The sequence below is a fragment of the Ambystoma mexicanum genome, chromosome 2q, assembly GCF_040938575.1.
Source record: "Ambystoma mexicanum isolate Mex_15411 chromosome 2q, UKY_AmexF1_1, whole genome shotgun sequence".
In the NCBI taxonomy this organism is placed as follows: domain Eukaryota; kingdom Metazoa; phylum Chordata; class Amphibia; order Caudata; family Ambystomatidae; genus Ambystoma; species Ambystoma mexicanum.
In genome coordinates this window covers 501304026-501320566 of record NC_090924.1, presented here as the reverse complement: position 1 = coordinate 501320566, position 16541 = coordinate 501304026, and the positions used below count along the sequence as shown (strand labels likewise).

At 49.0% G+C, this 16541-nt stretch overlaps 1 protein-coding gene across 3 annotated transcripts in view; it reads right to left on the bottom strand.

Annotated features, from left to right (window-relative positions):
• MAD1L1 (mitotic arrest deficient 1 like 1) overlaps positions 1-16541 on the bottom strand; it is a 3106940-nt gene that overhangs the window by 557989 nt on the left and 2532410 nt on the right. The window lies entirely within an intron of this gene.

The following is a 16541-nucleotide window of genomic DNA, read 5'->3' as shown; positions in this document are numbered from 1 at the left end:
TTCTCAGGGACTGACGTCAGAGAAACAAATGTATCTGTACAAGAGTTCAAACTCCATTGCCATAAAGGGGAATGCTTCAGGTATTTTTTGTCTGTTCCTCTCTCTGCCACTGGGGCTCTTTGAGACCCTCCCAAGGGGCTAAGGAAGGTCTGGACAGTGTGATTAATCCTGCAGAGTCTTCACAGAATCCCAGCATAAAGTCTCCTCTAAACAGGTGCTCCAGTTTTGTCTGGAGTGAACAACTATCATCAGAATAATGGAATTGTATTTGCACTTTGTTAAATTTCTTGAACAACTTAAATCAAATGTTTTAGGATCTTTATTAGCTGAATGAATGTATGAATGCTTGATATTTAGGATGTGTTTTTTTTTTTTTTACAAAAAATGAATTAATTAATGATCTTTATGATGATTTTTTATCCAAATTTAAATAAAATAAAATTATGATCTGATTCATTACCTTCTGCATTGTTCTATCAGTTGCTTTTTATCTTGGCACCACTATTTGTTCTTCTATATTGCCTTACCTCAAGGTGTCAGATTTTGTGAGGTTCCCACCATTTTTGTTGATTTTTGACTACGATTACTATGCCTGACAACAATCTAGGTGGTGCCAGAATTTTAAACAGAAGTAGGGAAAGGAGGGGAGGGTAGGAAGAGGGAGGGGGCAAAAGAGCACTAAAAGGTGAGCAGGGGGTGGGAGGAGGGCAAAGAGGCACTCACGGGGCAAGCGGAGGGGGGCTTAGAGAACACTCACAGGGGGCAAGGGGTGGGGGTTTTTGGAGAACACTAACAGGTGCAAGGGGTGGGGGGAACACAGAACATGGGGGACACAGTGAGCAGGAAGGAACAACGGAGGGGGGACGCAGTGAGCCGCACGAGGTAATGGAGGGTGGAACAATAGAACAGCAGGGGCAACGGACGGGGTGTGGGGAAACAGAGCAAACATGGGGCAACGGAGGGGGGGGAACAATAGAACAGCAGGGGGCAACAGAGGGTGGGGGAGTACAGGGAGCAGCAAGGGGCAATGGAGGGGGTAGGGGAACACAACAACACGGGGCAACGGAGGGGGTGAAGGGACTACACAATGCACACAGGGCTTTGGAGGGGGTGGGGGAAACACGGAGAGCAACATGGGGCATCAGAGGGGCTGGGGGGACAACACAAAGCACACAGGGCATCAGAGGGTGTGGGGGAAACCTGGAGAGCAACACGGGGCATCAGAGGGGCTGGGGGCACAACACAAAGCACACAGGGCATCGGAGGGGGTGGGGTAAACACGGAGAGCAACACGGATCAACAGAGGGGTGGGGAAACAGAGAAACGAGGAGCATTGGAGGGGTGGGAGGACAACACAAAGCACAACGGGGCAACGGAAGGGGTGGGGGGACTTCGGAGACACAAAGGGGCTGAGGAGGCGGTTCTCTCACCTCACATACTGGCAACAAACGGCCTTAGTCTCTGGCCTTGGAGGCGGGCTGGCATTCGCCAGGCGGCTCGCCCGATTGGTTGTTACCGTTAACATCTAAGCCAATCAGGGCAGGCAGGCTTGGTGTACAGAGGCCAACTCCACCAACTAAGAAGAGGGCAGCCATCTTGGAGGGCCTGTTACAACAGCCCCAGCATGTTAGAGTCCAACAAAACAGCCAAGCAGGCACACGCCGTGGAATAAATCATGCTGAAAATGTCACAGATTGAAAAATAGGCATCACTCCATTCAGATGCTGTTTTTTATTTTTCAGGAGCAAGCGCTCTCCACGCGACGTGCAGTCCACAGAAAAGCCCAAAGGTTTAGCTTCAGTGTTAGTGGCAGGGTCCCAGGGCCTCCAGGCCACAAGATGCAGGAGAGGGGAGACCATCCAGGGTCAGGAGGAAGATCAATTGCTGCCTCCAAGAGCCAACATTAGGAGGGCTCATTTTTGGGGCTATCTAAAAATGTTCAAGTCTTGTGTCAGTGTTTTACAAGGTACCACTATGGCGTTTCACCCTATCTTGCGGGCTGGATTGGGTGTTCTTGGGCCGGGGTCCCGAGTTACAGACCCGAGTGGAGTGAGGGCCTTTAAAGAGGGTGCCCGGGCCGATTTCACTCGATCCGGCCAGCTGGAGAGTGTGTTAAGCAAATTAGCACCCCGGGTTACCAAAGCGGTAACCCGGGATGTAAAGCATTTTCATTCATTTAATGGGCGATGTGCACGTTCCGTTCAATGAATTAAAATATTGTCCCAAAATGGCTGCCATGGCCACCAAAGTTCGGGAGCAGAAGTGTGGCGGCAGAGCGTCAGTCACCACCAAAGAAAACAGGCAAGTGGGGAGGGGGACGGAGGGTGGGGGGAAAATGGTGCTGCGGGCAGGGGAAGCAGCCTTCAGGTTCCATGGAACACGGGCAGAAATTAGAGGTTTCAGCCCTCGATCCAAAGAACCGAATTGGTTGCTCCCCCCACCCCAGGTGCTAATGGCAGTTATTTCACTAATTTAAATGCCATGATTTATGGGAGTGCCCTTCACAAAGACCGGTGACTTGAAGTTTTGACCCTTTGGTTTCACCCATTTGCCTGGTACTTGGAGAAATAGGAAGCTGCAGGATGCAAGAGGCATATGGATGGGAGAGGCAAGTACATTCACTTAATACATAAAGATGCCTGAAGATCACTCCAGTCTCTTCCCTTGAAATAGGCAACCTGGGTGGAAGTGAAAGGACCAGCACAATTGGGGACTCCTCCCACCTTAAATGGTGCTGGTCAATTGTGCCTGCTTATATTTCCTATTACTTTTACATTGCAAAGTTCAGTGAAAACAGAGAAGTCGTGTGTTGACATCAAAAATGATTTTCCTTCCTCCCTCCTTCCCTCCGATCCCAGATGGAATGGCACACCTTACTAGATGTATGGCACTTGTTAAGTCCCGACGTAGTCAACATTGCCAGGGAAGAAGTGGATGTTTCCCGGCTGCCATCATTTACGAGTGGAGTTAAAAAGAGGGTACTGTTTATTAAGAAGACCACCTCCACTTATAGGGGACATTGTCCATGTCCACAACCCAGATCTTTATGCTAAGTGATTGACCGCTAGTCACTCTTCGGTGGGAGAAAGAAACATAACAAAACAGCTCCATGCAGCATAGTTGAGGATGTGTTTGGGAAAATAAGGAAACAGATGTCCTCCATTGCAATTACCTTATGAAGCCAGGAGACTAGTGTCTCCTGGGTTATCCTAGGCTAATCTCTTCAACGCTCTGGACCTTGACTCATAGCAAGAGGCAGGTACTGCCACTAAGACATACCGTAAAACGTAAAGATTTGCATTCCAGTTAGGCCTTATGGAGCCGATTACAATGATCCCATACCCGATTAATTAGGACCGGCTCAGTGAAACCTAAAACACTAATATACTAGTTTGACTGTAGATTGCAGCACCTCAGAAAGGTCAGCCGACGTCTTCCGCGGACCTGACAGAGGCAAAGTTTTGTAATCCACCAAGAAAATACACTTTTCGCAGAAGATAACTTTTGAGTCCCACAAAGTGGATCTGTACCAAAAACAAAGTGCGCTAAAATGCCTTTTGGGAAGTATAAATAAAAAACATCAGTAAGCATGCATGGCACCACTCGCCAATTATGCTGCCCATGAACATTTCATAAGCACTCATTTTTAATGCATACCCAGCGAAGGCAGCTTGTAGAATTGGAGCTGCTCATTTGCTTCCGCGCCTTTGACTCCTGTCCTCTGGCTCCATCTCATTATCCAAAGAGCCCCGAGGTGCTACTTGCTGCCCTTCTGCTGCCCAGGTACTTTTAATTGGTGTGCCATCTTTTGCACGTACCACCTTTTGCACTCGTGGCATGACCACCTGCTATTGCTGTACACCGGTCCGAAGAAAAAGAAAAAGGTTGATTCGAATTGGGTGGATGTATTTGTCTTTGAAAAAGCCATGACCTCTCTTAAGCACCGAGCGAGAGGCTTTTGTCTAAAGTCACGCTATACTAAATGTTTTAAATACATTCATAAATAAGGAATCAGTTACGATGGGATTAAGCCACAGGCACCAACCGGGGGACATCTTTTAGTAAACAAAGCCCTTAATCTCTACTATTCATCACTCACTGTTGCACTGGTTTAGGCGTTTGGGTCTCGGTGCCTAATGTGCCGCTCACATTAAAAGCAAATTAACAGCTCATTTCGCCTTTTGCCCAAACCTTACTCATTAAGGCACTGCCAACTCACTGGCTACCCTCAGGCTGTTATTAGCGCCTGCGTGCTCCCCTGACATGCGGAAGTCACTGTGCCAAGTTTGCTTCCATGGTAGCCTGGAAGTCTTTATCCGAAAAAGCTATCACTGCTGATACAACCTGTCAATTCCCTAATAACTCTCCGAGATGCCTGTGGGAATTGCTAACTCCTTGGAAAATAATTTCAATTCTGGAGGAATTGATCCCCATTTCTGTTTGCAATGCACCCCCATTGCTGCAGCACACTGCAACAAGATGGTCATCTGCTTCCCTTTCATTATACCCCCATACCCCCTTGATGACTCTTGAAGCTCGGCAGGACAGGCATGAACACCCTTGCACTTGCTATGGGCAATGACATGATGGAAGAGCTACTCTGCATCAATGGCTAATCGGTTAGAATGGAGATGATGAACTCTACTTTCTATGGAACAGTGTAGTGTCCAGGGATGGCATGTGCTACCCCTGGAAGAATCAGATTGGCCACTCCTGCGCCACCCCATTATCCTGAACAATTATCATTATGTGACGGTGTGCGCTCGTACTTCATGCCAGCCCTGCATATGTTTGTGCCCCACTTGGGCCCCCCCCCAGTCTGGACTCACCACTGCTATAGGAAGGCAACACTTGAACAATGTGCGGCCCACCATGGGCCAACATTGTGGCATCCATGCACCCCTTTGCTGCTAAGAGCATAGGGTGCAAATGAGAAGCAAGTCTGATGACGTCTGCAAAATGGCAAACCACTGCTGTGTTTCATTAAGATCTATTCTGCGGATGGCCAGGCCGGAGAGAGAGCAGCAATGCCACTGCCCCGTACGCCGGGCTCCCCACCTTTGCACATCTACCCGATTCTAAGGGGGCTCGGTTTGCTTTAAGCAATTACTGCTGTGATTTCCAGCGTGGCCAGATCATTAGGGAGTTGGCCAACACAGCAGAAGCCAAGAGCTCGGCTGTGCCACTTTACGGCGCAGCTGCACATCCCAGCCCTGCTCATTTTATGTACACATTTACTCTTAGCTTGTAAAGGGCAGCTTTAAAGGTTTACAGCATTTTCCCACTAGCCTTCCACTGAACTCATTTCAAAAGTAAACTCATAAAAGCACCACCGAGCGATCCGAATACATGATTACAATCCGACCCCATAAAAATATACCAATAGCTGTCCACTTCTACTGCTAACATGAGGGAGAAGAGCTTGCATTAGGAAAACCTGCAACACAAAGGCCCAACCGGGCCTCGGGAACACGAGCCAGACCAGGAATTATCAAGATTCGGTCATAGAAAGGCAGGAATTCAACCAGTAAACAATCCCATTTACTTTTCCAAATTGGATTAAGCTTTGCAGGACTTAAGCCTGTCAGTGAGTGACTGACATGTATACCGCAAATGTGCATGAAACGTGTTAATCAGTCAAGACACAGTAGGATCCATTGATAGTCTTAACAAGACACACGACGACTGCATCAGTGCTGTGGCGCGGGCAGCTTTAGTGCCTGTCAGGGAAGGTGGATAGCTCCTGAAGGGGCACCAAGATTCTAAGGGATTCATGGCTAAGCCCTCATAGGGTGGCAAGTGTTTTCATTGGTACTGCCTCAAACTAGCGCAAGCCCAAAATAAGGGGCTTTGCGGATTTTCAGCGCAGAGAACATCTTTTAAACTAGAAGTGCTGAAATTAAGCCTTTTGCATCACAATTTATAAGTAAACAGGATAAAGAGCCATACAGTTACAAATGTTTCTCAAAGGAAACGTGAAAAATAGCCATTCCATTTCATGATTTATGGGCAGTCATGCCTTGTGAAATGTTGAGTCGAGGAACCAAAATATTTCCTCAAAACAGCAGGCAAGAGTGTATGGCAAGGGAGCCCACAATAATTAAATGAGTTTGGGGGTGAAGGGTGTTCCACCCCTGTGAACATTTTCTAAAATAATGTACTGAAAATATGCAAATTGGAGCATCATTTTTGAGAAAAATGTCATAAAATTCCATATCCTCCTCCCCCCCCCCCAATACACCTCTGATATGTACCCCTCCCTGGAAGGTCTTTAAGGCTGGCAACCTTCTTCATATTGCCACTCTCAACTCTCGCTCTGCTGTCAAACACTCCTCTGACATCTGCCACCTTCTTGAAGAACTAGACCTTGATGTCCTTGGTCTTACTGAGACATGGTTCACGACCAGCTCTGTCATGAGCTTTGACACTCTCCGCCCTGATGGCTACAAGATCCTCTCAGCACCCAGATCCTCCCAGTCCGGCGAGGGGGTAGCCCTGATCTTTCCTGAGTGGATTCCTAGCTCTATCATTCCCACTCAGACCTACTCCTCTTTTGAATGCCTCGTCTGTAGGCTTTCTCTCTCGCCTAACCATTCTCTTACTGTGGCTACCATCTACCGGCCTCCTGGTCAAATCACCTAATTTCTCTGAGTGGGCAGACCTCTCTCCTCCTCCCTCCTGGCCTCTACCACTCAACTCCTCCTCCTCCTCAGTGACCTCAATATACATTTAGACCATGGGTGCACAACATACGGCCCGCGGGCCAGTTGCGGCCCGCCATGCCGTTTTGTCCGGCCCGCGAGGCACAAAGACTTTCCTAATGGAGGGCGGCCCACAAGCAGCATCGGCCGCCCTCCATTAGGAAAGTCTTTGTTGTCTTTCGGGCCGGACAAAACACTGGCCCTCATTGGTTCAGTGCACACGAACCACGCAGCTCCTATGAGCCACGTAGTGCGTGTGTGCTGCACCAATGGAGGGCCAGCACTATGGCTGGCGTGGCCAGTAAGGCTTGATGCCGGAAGGCATTTCAGCCTTGCTTGCCACGCCAGCCGTAGTGCCAGAAGCCTCGCCAGCGTTCCAGCACGTCTGGGTAAGTACATTGGGTGGGGGGGCTGGGGTGTGTGTGTGTGTGTGTGTGTGTGTATGTCTGTCTCGGGTCCGTCCTGACAGTGTTTTTTGTTTTTGTATGTATGTTGAGATGCGGAGGTGGGGGGGGGGGGTGTCGGGTCTTCCTGAATGTGTTTGTGTGCAAGTTCAGTGTATGTTGAGATGCGGGGGTGGGGTGTGTGTCGGGTCTGCTTGAATGTGTTTGTGTGCAAGTGCAGTGTGTGTTGAGATGTGGAGGGGGTGTGGGGGTCGGGTCTGCCTGAAAGTGTTTGTGTGCAAGTGCAGTGTGTGATGAGATGCGGGGGTGGGGAGTGTGTCGGGTCTGCCTGAATGTGTTTGTGTGCAAGTGGATTGTTTGTTGAGATGCGGAGGGGGGGGGGGGCGGGTCTGCCTGAATGCGTTTGTGTGCAAGTGAAGTGTATGTTGAGATGTGGGGGTGGGGGGTCCGGGTCTGTATGCGTGCATGCTTGTGAGTTTGTTTGGTGAGTTGGGGGGTTCAGGTCTGTATGGATGCATGGTGTATGCATGTGAGTTTGTATGGTGAGTTGGGGTGGGGTCTGTATGGGTGCATGGTGTATGCTTGTGAGTTTGTGTGCCGAGTTGGGGGTGGGGGGGTTCGGGTCTGTATGGGTGCATGGTGTATGCTTGTGGGTTTGTGTGCTGAGTTGGGGGTGGGGGTTCGGGTCTGTATGGGTGCATGGTATATGCTTGTGGGTTTGTGTGCTGAGTTGGGGGTGGGGTTTTGGGTCTGTATGGGTGCATGGTGTATGGTTGTGGGTTTGTGTGCTGAGTTGGGGGTGGGGGGTTCGGGTCTGTATGGGTACATGGTGTATGCTTGTGGGTTTGTGTGCTGGGGTGGGGGGTTTGGGTCTGTATGGGTGCATGGTGTATACTTGTGAGTTTGTATGGCGAGTTGGGGGTGGGGAGTTCGGGTCTGTATGGGTGCATGGTGTATGCTTGTTAGTTTGTATGCAGGGGTGGGGGGGTTTGGGTCTGTATGAGTATGTATGCATGGTGCATGCTTGGTGGCATGGGGCATAGTGTTTGCTTGAGGGGTGGGTGTCATGGGGCATAGTGTTTGCTTGAGGGGTGGGTGTCTTGGGGCATAATGTTTGCATGAGGGGTGGGTGTCATGGGGCATAGTGTTTGGTTGGGGAGTGGGGGCCATGGGACATAGTGTGTGCATGAGGGGTGGGTGTCTTGGGGCCTAGTGTTTGCATGAGGGGTGGGGGCCATGGGGCATAGTGTTTGGTTGGGGAGTGGGGGCCATGGGGCATAGTGTTTGCTTGAGGGGTGGGGGCCTTGGGGCATAGTGTTTGCATGAGGGGTGGGTGTCTTGGGGCCTAGTGTTTGCTTGAGGGGTGGGGGCCATGGGGCATAGTGTTTGGTTGGGGAGTGGGGGCCATGGGGCATAGTGTTTGATTGAGGGGTGGGGGCCTTGGGGCATAGTGTTTGCATGAGGGGGGTGTCTTGGGGCATAGTGTTTGCATGAGTGGGGGTGTCTTGGGGCATAGTGTTTGCATGAGGGGGGTGTCTTGGGGCATAGTGTTTGCATGAGTGGGGGTGTCTTGGGGCATAGTGTTTGCATGAGTGGGGGTGTCTTGGGGCATAGTGTTTGGTTGGGGAGTGGGGCCATGGGGCATAGTGTTTGCTTGAGGGGTGGGGGCCTTGGGGCATAGTTTTTGCATGAGGGGTGGGAGCCATGGGGCATAGTGTTTGCTTGAGGGGTGGGGGCCTTGGGGCATAGTGTTTAATAAAATTAGGGGTTGCAAAAGCCTCCTGACACGCCACGCCTACCGCCCCACCCACATTTACTTTTCGTCCCACTATAGCCATCATGTAGGGTACTTTCGGCCCTCTGTCAAAATTAGTTGTGCACCCCTGATTTAGACTCTCCTTGTTCCTCCTCTGTACTCTTCCGTGACCTCTGCGACTCCCTCTCCCTGTCCATCCTCCCCTCTGGCCCGACTCACTCTGCAGGGTACACACTCGATGTCTTGATCTCCTCTGACCTCCCCCCCTCCGACCACTCCGCTCTCCTGGAGCGATCACTCCCTCCTCTCCTCTCCTCTCCTCTCCTCTCCTCTCCTCTCCTCTCCTCTCCTCTCCTCTCTCCCTCTCTTCCCCCAAGCCAAGCCTACCCCAACACTGCCACCTACCTTCTCGGACATACGGCCTATGAAGCGTGTGTCAGTTGAGGCTTTTGCCGCCACTTTCTCTCCTCCACCTTTGGCTGTCTCACATCCTGACACAGCCCTGTCTCTGCTCTACTCTTCAATTTCTGATACGCTTCATGCTCTTGTCCCTGTCATGAGGATCCGTTTGAAGTCCAAAGCCAAGTGCAATTCCTGGTATGACTCTGACCTAGCTACACTTAAACGTAAGTGTAGAGCGGCTGAGAGGAAATGGAGGACTTCCTGTTCATCCGCTGACAAACTGGCCTGTCGCCTGCTACAAAGGCAATACCGACTCTGTCCTCACCAAGAAGAGAGTCGACATTCAAGCTTGTGCCTCTGTGGCATCTAACAACTCGGCCGAACTCTTTAAAATCTAAAAGGAGCTGGCCAACCCTGCTGCAGTCTCTACCCCTCCTGTTGCCTCCCAGGCTCTTTGCAATGCCCTTGCCTCTCACTTCATTTCAAAAACCCAGGACATCCTGTCCACCCTCTCCACCCACACCCCTCCTCTCCACTCCCCTCTCCATCTGTGCTTATGGACCCTCCTTTAGCCACCCCCTCACCATCCTTCTCGTCCTTTCCTCTTTTCTCCCCCGACGAGGTCGCTAGACAAGTCCGATCTATGAAAGCCTAGTCAAAACAGGTTCATCCCTGTTCCTCCTCTAAAACCATCAAGGACCACATTGACACCCTCGTTCCGGGCCTTGCTGATTTTTGCAACCACTCCTTTGCCTCGGGATCCTTCCCCTCCCCTCTGAAGCACTCCTTTGTGCATCCTCTTCTTATGAAACCCACAGCTGATCTTTCTTGTCCAGCTAACTATCACCCAATTTCCATTACTCCCTTTCTGGGCAAACTCCTGGAAAAGTTGGCCATCTCTCAGCTTAACCTTCATTCAAATTCTGTTGGCTGTCTACATGACCAACAGTCGGGCTTCAGAGCTGCCAGAAGCATGGAAACTGCTCTCCTGAACATCCGTGAAGATCTGCTCTCCAACCTTGACTCCAACATTCCCTCTGTCTTCATCCTCCTCGATCTCTCTTCTGCCTTTGACACAATAAACCATACCATCCTGCTCAACCATCACCGTGAAGACCTGGGTATCACTGATCAGGCTCTGGCCTGGCTAACCTCTCTCCGCTCAGATCGACCCTCCCAGGTCCAACTTGGGTACTTCCTTTCATCTCTCTTCCCTGCTACCTGTGGTGTTCCCCAGGGGTCTAACCTCTTGCCCTGGCTGTTCAACCAATACCTGGCAACTCTCGCCCACTTCATTGCCACCTTCTGCTCAAATTTCCAGTGCTGCACTGACAACTCATTTTCAGGCTGCCCTCTGCCACCTCCCCTCCCTCTCTCATCTCTGATTGCCTAACTGCCATTCCAGATTAGTGTGTCGCCAATGATCTTTGTCTGAATGCCAGCAAGACGGAGATCCTCCTCATCGGCACACCTTCACCATCCTTTGACCTCACTCTCTGGCCGGCATCCCTTGGCCCTCTTCCTACCCCCACCTGCGAGGCTAAGAACCTCGGGGTCATCTTTGACTCCACCCTTTCCTTCTCCGCCCACTTCTCTGAGGTCTCTAAAAAGACATTTCCTACTGCACCTCCTCAGGGGTACTCTGCCTTCCCTCTCCCTCCCCCAGAAGCTCATGGTATCTCAAGCTCTGGTTCTCTCTAGCTTGGACCACTGTAACAGCCTCTTTCTAAATTCACCGGCCTCTACTCTCCGCCCTCTGCAACTAATCCAGAACAGGACTGCAAAGACTTGTCCTTGGCCTCAAACTCTGGGATCGTATCGCTCCAGCTCTGAAATCTCTCCATTGGCTCCCACTGGATGCAAGGATTAAATTCAAAACCCTCTGCATTGTCCACAAGGCTTTCTGGGGCCTGGGTCCAAAATACCTTCAGCTATCCCTCCGCAAATACCTCCCCTCTCGAGCTGTTCGCTCCTCTGCCTCCAACTCCCTCAGGGTCAGTCGTTTTTCAAAGAAATGAGCTGGGGTAGATCTGTGTCTTTGGCTGGGGTCTCCCTCTGGAATAGCCTCCCTGCCACTCTAAAACTTGAGGAAAACCATCTCTGGTTCCGGAAGCACCTCAAGACCTTCCTCTTTTCTTCTGCCTTCGCTCCGCCTCTCCCCTGCTGATCTGTTTTCTCTTGACACCTGGCCACACTCTGTCCTCTGGGCCCAGGTACCTGCTCACCCTGCCACCCTCCTGCACTGCCTCCGGGCCACCCCTTGCACTGGGGTCTGTATCTGTACCCATACAGCCCCCACCCCCTTTTTCTTCCTGCACTTATCAGAACCACCCTGTCTGCTGCCTTAAACCTAGCACTTGCAAATTGCTGGCTGCACTACCACCGTTTGTTGCCTTTATTATTTATTTATTTTTTGTTATTTATCTGTTTCTCCTCTGCTTCACACTTTCCGCTTCTCCCCCTTCCATGCACTTTTCCCCTCCCCCTCTCCCATGCACTTGCGCATTCTCAATGTCACTGGGCCTAGTAAGATCGCTGTTTTGTTCTCCCCTGTTCCCGTCCCTTGCCTTGTCGCGCTCTGAAACACTTGTGTACAAGCGAGATAGAAATAAAATATCAATATCAATACAACTTACAACTGTTTCTCTAGGGGCACCATGACGAATATTCAGTAAATGGCATGACTCAGGGGCAGGCATTCCTGGTGAATATTTTGAGTTGAGGGCCCAAATATTACCTAAAATGTGCATTAACAACCAACCATAGTGAGGGAGAGAGCCCAGAATAATTAAGTAATTAAGTGGGCTTGGTGGATGTTACAACCCTACACCGACCACCCGAGAACATTTTCAAAAAGAACGTGCTGAAATTATGCATTTTGCAGCCAAGGTTTTAACAACGTGGTGAACAATTTACAGCGGATTGTCTCGGGCAAATGCCATGTCACGAACAGTACGCTACTTTATAGCATTTTCCGTGCCAGTGATGGGCACTTTCAATCCCATGCATGAAGCTGCTGTCGTGGTTCCACACTTCGGTGCACAACTCACAGGTGTTTTTTTTAAGTCAGACTGAGTCCCAGCCCTGATATTTATTTATTTTTCTTTAAAACCTGTGAGTGGCGCGCTGTGCTGCACTCTATGGTGAGCCGCAGAGTTTTTTTTTCTTTCAATTATCAGGGGTGGCGCCGAGTTAGTTCCAGCCCTACAGGAAGCATGCGGGCTGCACTGGGCACCACGCCAGGAGTAGCGACTGACCCCCTGCCCCTCTTGGCTCCTCCCCGTCAGTGCTGACAAGTTTTTGCTTAACAATAATGAATCTTTTGGAAAAAACAATGCGCTTTCACAGGACAGAATACTTAGCAGACATTGTCACGGCGTAACAATTTCACAAAGTGATTATACATTGGAATAGGTAAGCCTAGACTTCGCGGTACACTCCAGGGTTGCGGGTTGATAAACTAAGCTCAGATTGCACAGACTTTCAAACAAGTGTGCTGGGCCTTTACCACACTGGGCTATTAGACATGGCCTGCATGCCGCAGAGTGCAGAAGAAGGTTGGTTCTCACAGCCAACAGCAAGCAGCTGTGTTTAGAAAAAGATGGTTTGTGTGGGCCCATGGTTTTCGGCTTCAATAATGCAAAGAGGCAAAAGAAAACTCGAGCACTTCCAAATAGACCAGCGGGCTGCCTGGCAAGCACGGCCCGGACTTTTGACGGGTCATGGAGGGATAGTATTTTGGCCGATAATGGTCATACAACATGGAGTGGCTGAAATACAGGCAACCAGGAAATTCTATCAGACCTCAAACGGAACCCATTAAGAGGGAAGTCATACCTAAGCCTTAAGCATACATTCCTATAAGAAATGGAAGGATGGCAATTGCCCTATAAAGCAAACTAATGCTACGCAGCTTGCTGTAGTCATTTGCGACAGCAGAGTGCAAGCATCGTGATGTACAACTTCGTTAGACTTGGTCTAATTTACAAGATTGTGATTATGTAGCTGGGCTGCCAAGGCACGTAATGTCTAATTCCATGATTTTTACCAATTAGTGACGGCAATCTTGGTACAGACGTCCTCTACCTAATGCGACTTCTTAATGGCATCAGAATCACATTCACTGTGACCTACTTATGCATGAGTTCCACGATTGGCCATTCCAGTTCTGGCACTATGTGAGGAGCAACGCGCTCACTCATCCGGCAACGCTTAGTCGCGGGGGACCATGAACCTCCCATAACAGTGGGGTAGCATTACATGTCTAATTACTGTTGGACGGCGTACAGTAACATTAGCAGAAAAATAAGCAAAGCTGACCTGAAAAATAACAAGGCATGCTATTTTCATGCGTCTCAAATTGCAATATTTTGCATGCACACACAACTCGTGCCTTAATTAGTAGCAAAAAGTGCTCATTAGCATCGGGCGCGTGGGTTGCACTCGGAATCCTGAACATGCCTGCATTAGTCCCATGCCCACTCCTTTTGAATGCCCCCCTGCTCCCCTCAACACACACACACACACACACACACACACTTTCTTGCATCTTGATGTTCTTTGACCACCAGATATAGTGGACAATCATCAAGCCACGGGTGCAAGGAGGTCCATTTCATGCAGCAGAGTATACACCATAACACACTGCACAAGTGGTTCATTATTCTCTTATTACGTGCTTAACATTGGAGACCAGTCTCTAAAACACAGGCATGGATGTCATTTTGGGGGAGGGGGCTCGCAGCTGCTACCCCTGAGGTCTTCCTTGCTACCCCTACAAAAAAATATATATTTTTTTAATTTTTACAAATGGAAGCTGCTTGGCTGTGGCTAGCACCATGTGACTTTGTTTTTCTGGAGAGGCTGGCATTCTTGTTCGGGCCTCTTAAAAAAAAAAAAATACACGGGGTTCCACAAGTGTAACACTTTGAGCAGTGACCCTAAATCAGAAAATATAGGAATAACACATTATTTGTCTTTTTAGAATTCTATACAGTAATTGCTAGACCCATTAAAGGTTTATTTCAGGCACACTTTAGGGGTGAGTCACTGATTTAGTCTGTTCTTAAACATCTCAAATTCACAATGCAGACAAAAACGTCCAAAAAGCATTTAGAGTAGAATAAGCATCCATTCCGGACTGTGTATTTTGCTTTTTGCAAGTTGCAGTTATAGCCTGTTTATTTCTGCCGCTGTCTCCATTACGATCACCACAAGACATTGCGTCTCGGTGTCCTCTGTCACTTGACAAAATCCTTGTGCCTAAAAGCTTGTGTACAGTGTATACATGTTTGACCATTCCACATCAAGTGGCCATTGACTTCGTTGTGCTACAATTAATGCTTTGTTGTAATGTGTCTATATTTCCTATCTCCTTGTAATGCGGTTCAGGAGGTTTGTTTGTTTGCATGCATCAGGTAAAGAGTGCCCAGAGTACGGGATGCCGTGCGAGTCCGCGGCATTCAGCGGGCTAATCTAAATTCTTTAATACAGCGCTATGAACCCTCCCAAAGGTATGTATTTTGCTAACTCTGAAGCCTGAAATGTAGATCCACGCAGGCTTGACATGTAGCCAACTTTGCACCAGACCTACTGATGAACTGGCCTGCTGTTAAATCTCAGTTACCAGTTTAATGGTATCCACTACAGAGTGTAATTTTCTTTCCGACTTTGAGAGAATTCAGAAATGTAATTGCTCATTTTATATAGCCGGTAAAATAGCTATAGCCGTTAAGCTAGCTCAGTTGGTTGAGCGCTCGCTACTGCGATGTGTGTGTGATCTGTAGGTTGCAGGTTTGAATCCTGGCAAGGCCAACTTGGCCCTTCATCCTTCAGAGTTCTATAAAAGAGTACCAACACAGGTTGGGTGATATTGTATGTATATTTGTTCTATATAAAGCGCTTAAGTGCTATACAATAACACATCACTATCCTATGGCCTTGGACGTATGCCTGCATTCACAGTAATTTGGTAATATCGGCCTATACACACTGATTTTAACGATACATATTGGAATCCATTCTTTTATGAAATGTATATCACATAAGAGTGATAACATTTTTCGTAGTGTACTTAGGAACAATGCTATGTGATGCCACTTCCTGTTTTGTCAAGGGGTAAAATATCTTGTTCCATCGCTGCCCATGATGCCACTTCAGGGTGTGGTCCAATTACATCACTTCCTGTGATGTCACTAGAGGTCAAGGGCTGTGTGATGTCACTTCCGCTACCCCTGGCATTTTGGTGAAATGATGTCCCAGAGCACAGGACCGGGATCCAAACCTATGTTATTCTGCATTGTCTTGCTTCCAAGCCAGACAGGTTGCCGCCGAGCTATGCACGTTTTTATAAGTTAACTTTTAGTTTAACAGACTGAAAATATGAAACATTTTGGAAGAAGGGGGGCTTCCCTTATACATCTTACTAAACGATATACCGGCGTGACACATTAGCGGATCTATGTGAATACTGTGAATTTAAAATACCGAAAACGAAAATGTTTTTTTTTTCCCTTTTCGCACATGTCACTGCAATTGTATGCGGGGGAGCCCCTCTGCAAAAGACCCATGCACTCCCTTCATATTTTTTATTAACCTAACCCCTCCCCCTACATATAATTGCAGTGAAATGTGCAGTTAAAACGTCGGCATTGCCGTCCTTGGTATTTCCAGTGCCCAGCTAATGCCAGACACATGGAACAAAAAGCCCTGCATCCATTTTCATGAAAGAAATAATAATGTCCACTAAACAGCCATTCTGTGGAAAACCAGTCCAATGTGACTCCACCCGAGGGGACAGAAGGGTAGAACAACATAGAAGTGCACAGGGCAGAGGGGATCCTTGGTGGTAGGACCGAAAACCAACAGGTGGAGACGGTGTACGGTGGCTCGAATGCAGCAGGATGGTGAATGTCAAGACTCTGCGCTTCGTATCCTCCTCTGCTGCCCATGGCAGCGGTACAGGGAAACTCTCCACGGAAGGAGCGCACGGCCCAATGCTGTAATATTACAGGACCTGCTAGAACTAAGGCTGCCCTGGAGGATGCAGGAGCATTTTAACCGTTCCAGGACCGTCAAAAAAGATGAAAAAGGGCAACACCCTGCACAGACACCACGCTGCACCTTCATCATCCTACGTGCCAGGAGGGAAGCTTGCCACCTTTCGCCATGGAGGAGCCCATGCTACCCGCCACAAAGGCATATCGTCTCTGACTGTATAGCTTAACAGCTACTCAACTATCAAGGCTCATTATCAGGAACTAATCGCTAATCTTTCCA